Raw genomic sequence first — 9,218 nt, forward strand, 5'->3', positions numbered from 1 at the left:
GACCACACAGCCTTCGTTGACATTTGATTGCAACCTTGTGAGAGACCTTGAAGTAGGGGACCCAGCTAAGCCATGCCCAGATTCCTGACAGATGGAAGCTGCGAGAAAATAAATGTGTGTTGTTTTAAGCTGCTAAGTTTTGGAGTAATTTGTTACGCAGCAGTAAATAACTAACATGCCAACCTTGTTATTTTATAAGGTTTCAGTTGGAATGGCCCAGGTAGGAGTGGAGTAAGGGAAGGCTGGTCAGACATCCCACCATGAGAGGACGTTCACCTCGGGTAACTGAAAGGATTGCCATTGTACCCTCTCAGGGAGCTAGAGATAGAGCAGGTTACTATAAATGGAGCGAGCAGACTTTTGGTGGGAATGTAAATTGATACAGCCACTATGGAGAACAGTACGGAGGTTCCTTAAAAAACTAAACACAGAACTACCATACGACCCAGCAATCACCCTACTGGGCATATACCCTGAGAAAACCATAATAATTCAAAAAAGTCATGTACCGCAATGTTCATTGCAGCTCTATTTACAATGGCCAGGACATGGAAGCAACCTAAGTGTCAATTGACAGATGAATGGATAAAGCAGATGTGGCACATATACACAAGGGAATATTACTCGGCCATAAAAAGAAAAGAAACAAAACTGAGTTATTTGTAGTGAGGTGGATGGACCTAGAGTCTGTCATACAGAGTGAAGTAAGTCAGAAAGAGAAAAACAAATACCGTATGCTAACACATATATATGGAATCTAAAAAAAAGGTTCTGACGAATCTAGGGGCAGGACAGGAATAAAGACAGACGTAGAGAATGGACTTGAGGATATGGGGAGGGGGAAGGGTAAGCTGTGACAGGGTGAGAGAGTAACATTGACATATATACACTACCAAACGTAAAATGGATAGCTAGTGGGAAGCAGCCGCATAGCACAGGGAGATCAGCTCGGTGCTTTGTGACCACCTAGAGAGGTGGGATAGGGAGGGTGGGAGGGAGATGCAAGAGGGAAGAGATATGGGAACATATGTATATGTATAGCTGATTCACTTTGTTATAAAGCAGAAACTAACACAACATTGTACAGCAATTATACTCCAATAAAGATGTTTTTTTTAAAAAAAAGGAGTGAGCAGAGACAAAGTTCAATACTTTTCTGTTTTGAGTCTTTTACCTAAAGTACCTAGAGCAGGTGCTAGAGACCAAGGGGAGTGGAATCCAGTAACCTTGCTTAAAATCTGCATCCTTGAGGCTGCTGAGGACAGGGTTTGTCCTCTGGGTGGAGGAAGACTCTGTGATGGCCAAGATGTCACCTAGAGGGAGGCTCTGTGCTAGCTGATGTCCAACTTCCAAGACAAGAAGGAGACCTTGCTCGTGAGCTAACATGAAATTCCACCCAAGCAGCTTAGCACTGCTTACAGCACCATCCCTGTCCTGAACAAACTATTCAATCTGTAAGCTGCTAAAGAAAAATTATACATCTAAATTTGTCTTCTATGTTTGTTAAGGACTGAAAGAAATTACACTGGCTTACATAGTCTCTGTTGGAACCCATCTCAGCTGCCCGTCCTGATTATCTTTCTGAACAACTGTCCATATGCATCAGCGGTTACCAAAAAATTACCAAATACATAAAAATACTCAGCGGTTTAAATGGAACATTCAGAATAAATAATACTGAATGAAAAGTGCTTAATAAAAGAGCTTCTCCCTCCCCCACTTCCTGTGCATATATTTTTAACAATTCTTATTCTTACATTGTATCAATAAAGCAAGAGCAGGCTGTTAGGAAAACAGATAACATGTAACAATTCTTGAAGATAAAAAATATAATTGCACAACTGAAAAGAACAAAAACAAAATCCCAGCAGCAATGAACAAAGCTAGCTTCCATCTTGCTTTCTAATACCATTCCCCAATAAAAGGAATCTGCACTCTTTGGAGAAATGGCGGATTCTAGGATTGGGGAAGCAAGTAGACAAGATGAGCCTGGAATATCTTACAGCGCCAGAAAGTAAGACAGTGCTCAAAACACGAAAAAACCCACAATGATAGGGTCAAAAGGGACGCAGAAGACAATTCAAACATCTCCAAGTGGCTAAAGCTGGAGCAATTTGAGCAACCAACTAAATAAGGCAGTACTGGATTGTAACCCAAAGTGTAAAATAAATATTCATGAGTCCATACTGATATAAATAAATGAGGAGACAAATCTCCCATGCAAAAGAATCCCAAATAATTTATGTAGATACTCAGCCCTCAAGAAAATGGAACACAGCTCCCTGCTCCTTATGCGTGGGCTACGTACGGTGACTTCCTTCTACAGAGTACAGTATGGAAAAAGGAGAAAAGAATAACCAACAGTAAGAAACCTGACAAATGCTACCTCAGCCAGATGATCAAGGTCAACATAAGTAGGGATAAGTCACGTTGATGTATGTACCTTTAATATGATGTGACAAAAACAACACTTGACTTCTGTGGTCTTCCTCCCAAAACACACAACCTCAGTTTAATCGTGAGAAAACCATCAGGCAAATCTCAACTGAGGGACATTCTCTACAAAATGCTTGACCAGTATTCCTCAAAACTGTCAAGGTCATCAAAAACAAGGAAAGTCTGAGAAATTGTCACAGCCAAGGAGAGCCTAAAGAGACACAACGACTAAAGGTAATGTGGTGTCCTGGATGGGATCCTGGAACAGCACAAGGACATAAAGGAAAAACTAAGAAAATCTGAATAAGGTAAGGACTTCAGTTAATAATAATGTATTGGTTCATCAATTGTAACAAATGTACCATGTACATAAGTAACAAATGTAAGATGTTAATAGCTGGGGAAACTAGATGTGGGCTATATGAGAACTTTCTGTACTATATTCACAACTGTGTTGTAAAGCTTAAACTGTTCTAAAATCAAAACTTTACTAAAGATCAAAAAAGAAGATGGAAAGATGCTGAAGTAAGGTATGGGGGAGAGTGAGCCTGAACCAAATAAGTTGGTTTAGGGTCTGACAGTGGGTGTCAGATTTTGGAGAAAGAGAAGTTGGATGGCTGTATCCAGGGTCAAAGAACTTTAATGGAAATGAAAGCTTTGGTGGAATTCTTAATTAATCATTTTTATAAAAATGGTGCATGATGGGCTTCATGAGCTTATTACATACTATTTGGAATGCACATTGAAAATTTTAAGTTAAAATATTCATTGATGGGGAAAAAACCCTCAATAGAGGCGTTTAAACAACAGATTGGATTCTGCAAATAACTGAATTGGGAATTAAAGGACCCAATCCAAAAGTTCCCCCAGAAATCAGGAGTAAAAACAATGGTAAGAAATTTAAGGGAAAAACAAAGGCAAGAAAACTAAGTTTAAGACATTTCAAAATATGTACAATAGGAATTATAGGAGGACAAAAATGAAGATTGGTGATCAAAAAACTAATAGAAAAGATTTTAACTGGAAGAAAGATTATGATCTTAAGATCAAATGGGCTATTTGCTGGTCAGGAGCAAAAAGAATAGCCACAACTACACAAATTCTGGTGAAATTTCTGAGTTCCAAGGATGAAGATCACGTGGATAGGAAGAAACAAAAAGGTTTCATTCAGAGGAAGAAACCAACAGAAACTTCGTGAAGAAAACAAAACTGAAATTATAGACTATTAAGAAATTAATGAGAACAAGCAAACCATACCCCAAAATCTACACAAGGCTGCTGTGTTCAAAAGACTGGCTTCTTATCTAGTAATGACTATGTGATCCCGGGCAAGTTACTTAACTTTATAAAGCTTCAATTCCTCACCTTTAAATAATAATATCAACTACTTCCATGGTGCCGATTATGTGCCAGACACGGTTCTAGGGGCTTTATGTGTATGAATTTATTTATCTCCCCTAACAGGCCTATCATGTAGATTATATGATTATCCCATTTTACAGGTGAAGAAGTAGGAGCACAGAGAAGTCACATGCACAAATTACAAATGGCAGCAGCTGTGGCTCGAGTCTGCACTCATAACCACTATACTAAAGACTTCTTATGAGGCCTTATGGGGTGTTATGAGGATTCAGTGAGATAAGACATGGGATAGTGTACTCAATAACTGGAGCTACTATCTGTTTAAAAAATGAAGCAAACATGTGACTTAAGGAGCTAGCAGAGGAACAATAAAATAATCTAAATCAGATAAGAAAGAATTAATAAAGGCAATAATCATTTATAATTTAGCAAAAATGATAAATTAGAATAAGAAAAATCATACACAGTATTGATAAATAAAAGCATAACTTGATTCTCTGAAAATAATCAACTATACAAACTTTCCTACAAGTTTCACCAAAGGGAAAATGTGGGCAAAATACACAATATCATTACTTTGTTAGCAAAACTCTGGGATCATCTTCTAGGAAAATGCACAATAAAAAAAAAAATCAAGAAGTGAAAAACCTAATAGAGCACTAAAAAGATAAAAACAGAAAACGCCAGAGTTAACCTCCGAAAGTCATCAGAACCAGGTTTTATGGACAAGTTCTTATAAGAACTTAATTCGTTCAGCAATGCTTTTTTTTTTTTTAAAGAAACGGTTGTTTTCCGTCAACCTGATTTGCATTTTCTGTTTCACAGTCTGCGGAAGAACAGCTTAAGGTGACTTGGCGGACGTCCCTACCCACTGGCTGCAGTGCCGTCCTGGGAGGCGGGCAGACTCGTCTTCAGCGGGGAGTCGCCGAAGAGGGCAGAGGGCCCCTGTGCCTGCAGCCCAGCCTGCCACCTCCGGTTGAGGGGCCTTAAATTCGGGAGCTGGAGCAGTCCGTTCACCCAGAAGTTCCTCCGTGCTCTCAATCTTTTCAGCTGTAGCCGGCTCTCCCTCTGCCATCTCTTCAGGGTCTCCGTAGACGTAGAGCAGGTGTGACTTTCCGCGGGTGCTCATGGGAGATGGCGCCGCGCAGGCGCAGAACTTCCCCGGCTGGCATCCAGCACATCGGATGCACTGAGTGAGCGCCCTTGCGCATGTGTGAGACGGCAACGTCCACAGGGCGCAGAGGAGAGCGTGCCTTACCCAGAGAGATGCGGGGCAGGCCCTGGGATCAGTAACCACCGAAGTTGCAGGGCCCAGAAGGCTGCCTGGATCTGGTTAGTGAAGTTTCCAGGAGTGAAGTGTCCAGCAATAGGAGTGGCCGCGCTGACTGCAACAAACTTCAACACAGCCCACTGGCCAGTAGTCCTGGAGGATATGACACCAGCAGGATTTTCAAAGGCAACAACGGCACGAGCTGCCGGCAGAAGCTTCTCCCGGTTCTCTTCAGATTTATGATGTAGATACCATTACTTATTCTTGTGTAAACGTACCGTTCCATTTGGAAGTCAAGGTTGGTGCCACCTAAGTGGGTTCCTGCTGCTAGGAATTTGAGGACATACCCTCCTTCATTTGCAGGACCTCAGGGCTCCAGACATTGTGAAAGTTTCCCTTTAAGTTACGACAGGAACCCAGAACAATGCCACGCACCCCTGTCTAGGTAGAACAGAAAGGACAGCAAATAATCTAATTGCTGTGTCCCAGGCACTGTTGTCACTGGGTTTGTGGAAATGAACAAGAAAAATCCCCTGCTTTCCATGGAGGCGTGACGGAACACTGAAAGTTCTCAGGCTGATTAAACTCTTACACAGTATAGAGAAAAATGGAAAGCTTCCTAACGCACTTTATGAGGATAGCATAATCCTGACCAAAACCTGAAAAAGCACAGAAAAGAGAAAATTAAGAATGAACTTATGGATGTAGATGATGCAAGTAATGTATTAACACAACAGTTTCCCCTTCCAAAAGAGAATTTGGCCTTTCCGTTAATTTTTTAGTTCTGTTTCTCTGAAAACCAGATGAAGGTAAAATATAAACTCGGCCTGATTGGCAGAGTGTGTCTAGACTGGGAGGACTACCAATGAACTATAAATTCCTTATGGGGACATCACAGCCTTGGGCTCCCCTGAATGCAGGGGACTTGGAAGCTCCCCCTCATTGGAACTTTTCCAAGGGATATTGACTCCTATGGGGCACAAGGCCTTTAAGCCACCACCATCCTATCCCCTTGCAGTGGGAGTCTTGCTACTTCACACCTGAGCCATCTCAGGTGGAGAGCTAAAGGAATGGCTGCTGGATGACCGCTCCCATGGAGAGAAGCAACCAATGCTGCCTTCCTGCAAATTATGTCCATCCTCTACCCTTCGGAGGAGGCAGGTACTGAGTGTGACCTAGGATAGTCTTGTGAGTCTGAATGTTTAGCTGAGTCCACATTTAGCTGAATGTTTGATTGAGCCTAGAAAGACCTCCCAGTGTGCATTACAAATAAAAAATTCAAAATAAAGGAATAGCAAATTGAATCCAGCAATGTGTCAAAAAGGTAACGTAGTATGAGCAAATAGATTTTATTCAAGGAATGTAAGGATGATTCAACATTTGGTAATCTATTAAAATAATTTATCACGTGAATAAGTGAAAAGATAAAACTCACGGTCCTGACAGGAACTTAAAAAGACACTCTGTAAAATTGAGAGACATTTCTAATAACTTAGTAAACTAGAAATACAAAACCATTCTTTATGATGAAATCAATAGCAAACATGATATTTAAATGGAAAACACTGAAAGTATTCCCAGTAAAGTGAAGAAAATGGCCACGAGGCTTGCTATGACAAAAATGGCATTTCCTTAATTCTAGCTGTGAAATAATAACAACAAAAGGAAACAGGACATAGTATTCTAAAGAAATTGATTATAGCAGCAGGGGTCAGAAAACGGGCTGACTGCTTGTTTAGTTTTAAATAAAGTTTTATTGGGACAAAGCCAGAGCCATTAATGTATGTAATGTCTCTAGCTACTTCCCTGCTACAGCAACAGAGTTGAGGAGTTGGGACAGAGACCATATGGCCTACGAAGTCTGAAATATCCACTAGCTGGACATTTAAGAAAAATTTGCTGATCCCTGGACTAGAGGATTATTATTTTCAGATGAGAACATCTACTTAAGGAAAAAAACCAAGAGAATCCATTGAAAATCATTAAAACTAATAAGAGGGTTCAGTAGTTGGTGGGTATAAGATAAAGATACAAACATTAATCATTTTTCTCTTGTGTTGGATTGCATCATTTGGCCTAGTTCCTCCCTCCTCCCCATATCCATGCCCTTTGCCATATAACTGCTACATCTCCTCTCAGCATGGGCAAGGTGCCCTGCTTCGCTCATTGATCAGCCATATGACTTGCTTTGGTACTGGCATGTAGGCAGAAGTGATGCAAGCAGGGGCCTGAGATGAAACTAAGCACTGGGCTTTACTCCTACATGTCTTCCACTACCATGAGAAGAACTTTTACATGGGATTATCCCAATGGTCTCAGGTATGTGGAAGCCAGGCCCAGCCTAGATTAACCAACTCCTGCAAACCTGCAGATATATAAGTGAACCCAAACACGATCAGCAGAGCTGTGCAGTCAAGCGCACCTGAAGCCCATAAATATATGTGAAATTAACGATTATTGTGGCATGCCACTAAGGTGTTGTGGTCTTTTGCTACATAGGAAAAGCTAACTTCTATACCTATAATATTAGCAATAACCAGTTAGAAAATGTAACCCTGCACTCAATAGCTATTAAAATAGAAAACACTTCACCTCTTTCTTTACCCTTTTTACCCAACTACCTACTCAACATGGCCCCTGGATGCTTAATAGGCATCTCAAACTAAACACGTCCAGAACAAAATTCACCCCATCGCAACTCCTCCACTCCAGTACCTGTTTCTTCTGCAGTCTTCCTTATGTCAGTTAATGACTCTTCTCTTTCTCTCTCATCGTTTAGCCAGCCCACCAGCCTATCAGATCTAACTGTAAAAGGCGATCAAGTCTTCCACTCCTGTGTCCCAGCTATTCTCCATGCAGCAGCTATTATTCATGACCTAAACTATAGGTCAGATCATGCTATTCCTCTGCTCAAAGCTCTCCGATGGTTCCCACCTTATTTCGAGTAAAATCTTAAATCCTCCTCACTGCCTATCATGCTCTATTTGATTTGCTTTCTGGCCCCCTCTCTGACCCCAATGTTTCCATTCTTTTCTTCAATCACTCTGCTATAGAAACACTAGCCTCTTTGCTGTTCCTCCTGAATGGCAGACACACTCTATCCTCAGGGCCCTTGAGCTTTCTATTCTCACTGCCTGAAATATTCTCCAAGATATCTGCCTGACGCACTCACCCACTTTCTGTGGACCTCCACTCAGATCACCGTATCAGAGATTTAATACTGATCAAAATCACTGACCACCTTAAAGAACATAACTCCCACCTTCTACCACTCACTGTTTCCTTACCTGCTTTTGATTTTCATGGCACTTATGACCACCTGACATATTACCAAGATATTTGTTTGTTTATTGTCTTTCTCTGCTTTCTAGAATGTAGGCTTCCCAAGACCAGATACTTTGTTTTGCTCACTGCTTTATCCCCAGAGGCCTAGAACAATGCTCGGGATATAATAAGTTCTCAATAAATACTGTTGAATAAATAGGTAGACCTAGGAATAAACTTCACAAAACTCTGCAAAACCTGTATGAAAAAAGAAATATAAAATTGAATTGAGGGAAATAAAAAAGGCTTAAATATATAGAGACATATCATCATCCTGGATGGAGAGATTCAATATTTCAAAGACATCATTTTTTCCTAACTTCAGTTTATATTGAACACAATCCCAATTAAAATCCTAATATGATTTTTTGGGGGAGGAAACTTATCAAAAGGATTCTAAAACCAATCTAGAACTATAAATGTTTGAAGCCATCTAAGGCACTGTTGAAAATGACAAGTAATAAGAAGCAGGCAGATATTCCCAGCCATATATTTAGAAATACAGAAGAGCCACAGAAACGAAAGGTCATGGTACAAGAGCACCAATATAAGTAGACGTGTCATTGGGACGGATCGGAGAGTCCAGCTAAGCAGATAAATCCAGTTCACACTGCCAGCTGTGTGACTAAGGTGACTCTCAGCCTCTCTGAGCTTCAATTTCCACATCTATAAAGTGGGACTAGTAGGGGCTTCCCTGGTGGTGCAGTGGTTGAGAATCTGCCTGCCAATGCAGGGGACACAGGTTCGAGCCATTGTCTGGGAAGATCCCACATGCCTTGGAGCAACTAGGCCCGTGAGCCACAACTACTGAGCCTGCGCGTCTGGA

General features: G+C 41.0%; 1 pseudogene; it reads right to left on the reverse strand.

Moving 5' to 3' along the window:
• Nucleotides 1–4,639: 4,639 nt before the first annotated feature.
• Nucleotides 4,640–7,700, reverse strand: LOC116751033 (annotated as a pseudogene).
• Between the last annotated feature and the right edge of the window lie 1,518 nt (nucleotides 7,701–9,218).

Source organism: Phocoena sinus, chromosome 3 (genome assembly GCF_008692025.1).
Source record: "Phocoena sinus isolate mPhoSin1 chromosome 3, mPhoSin1.pri, whole genome shotgun sequence".
NCBI lineage: Eukaryota > Metazoa > Chordata > Mammalia > Artiodactyla > Phocoenidae > Phocoena > Phocoena sinus.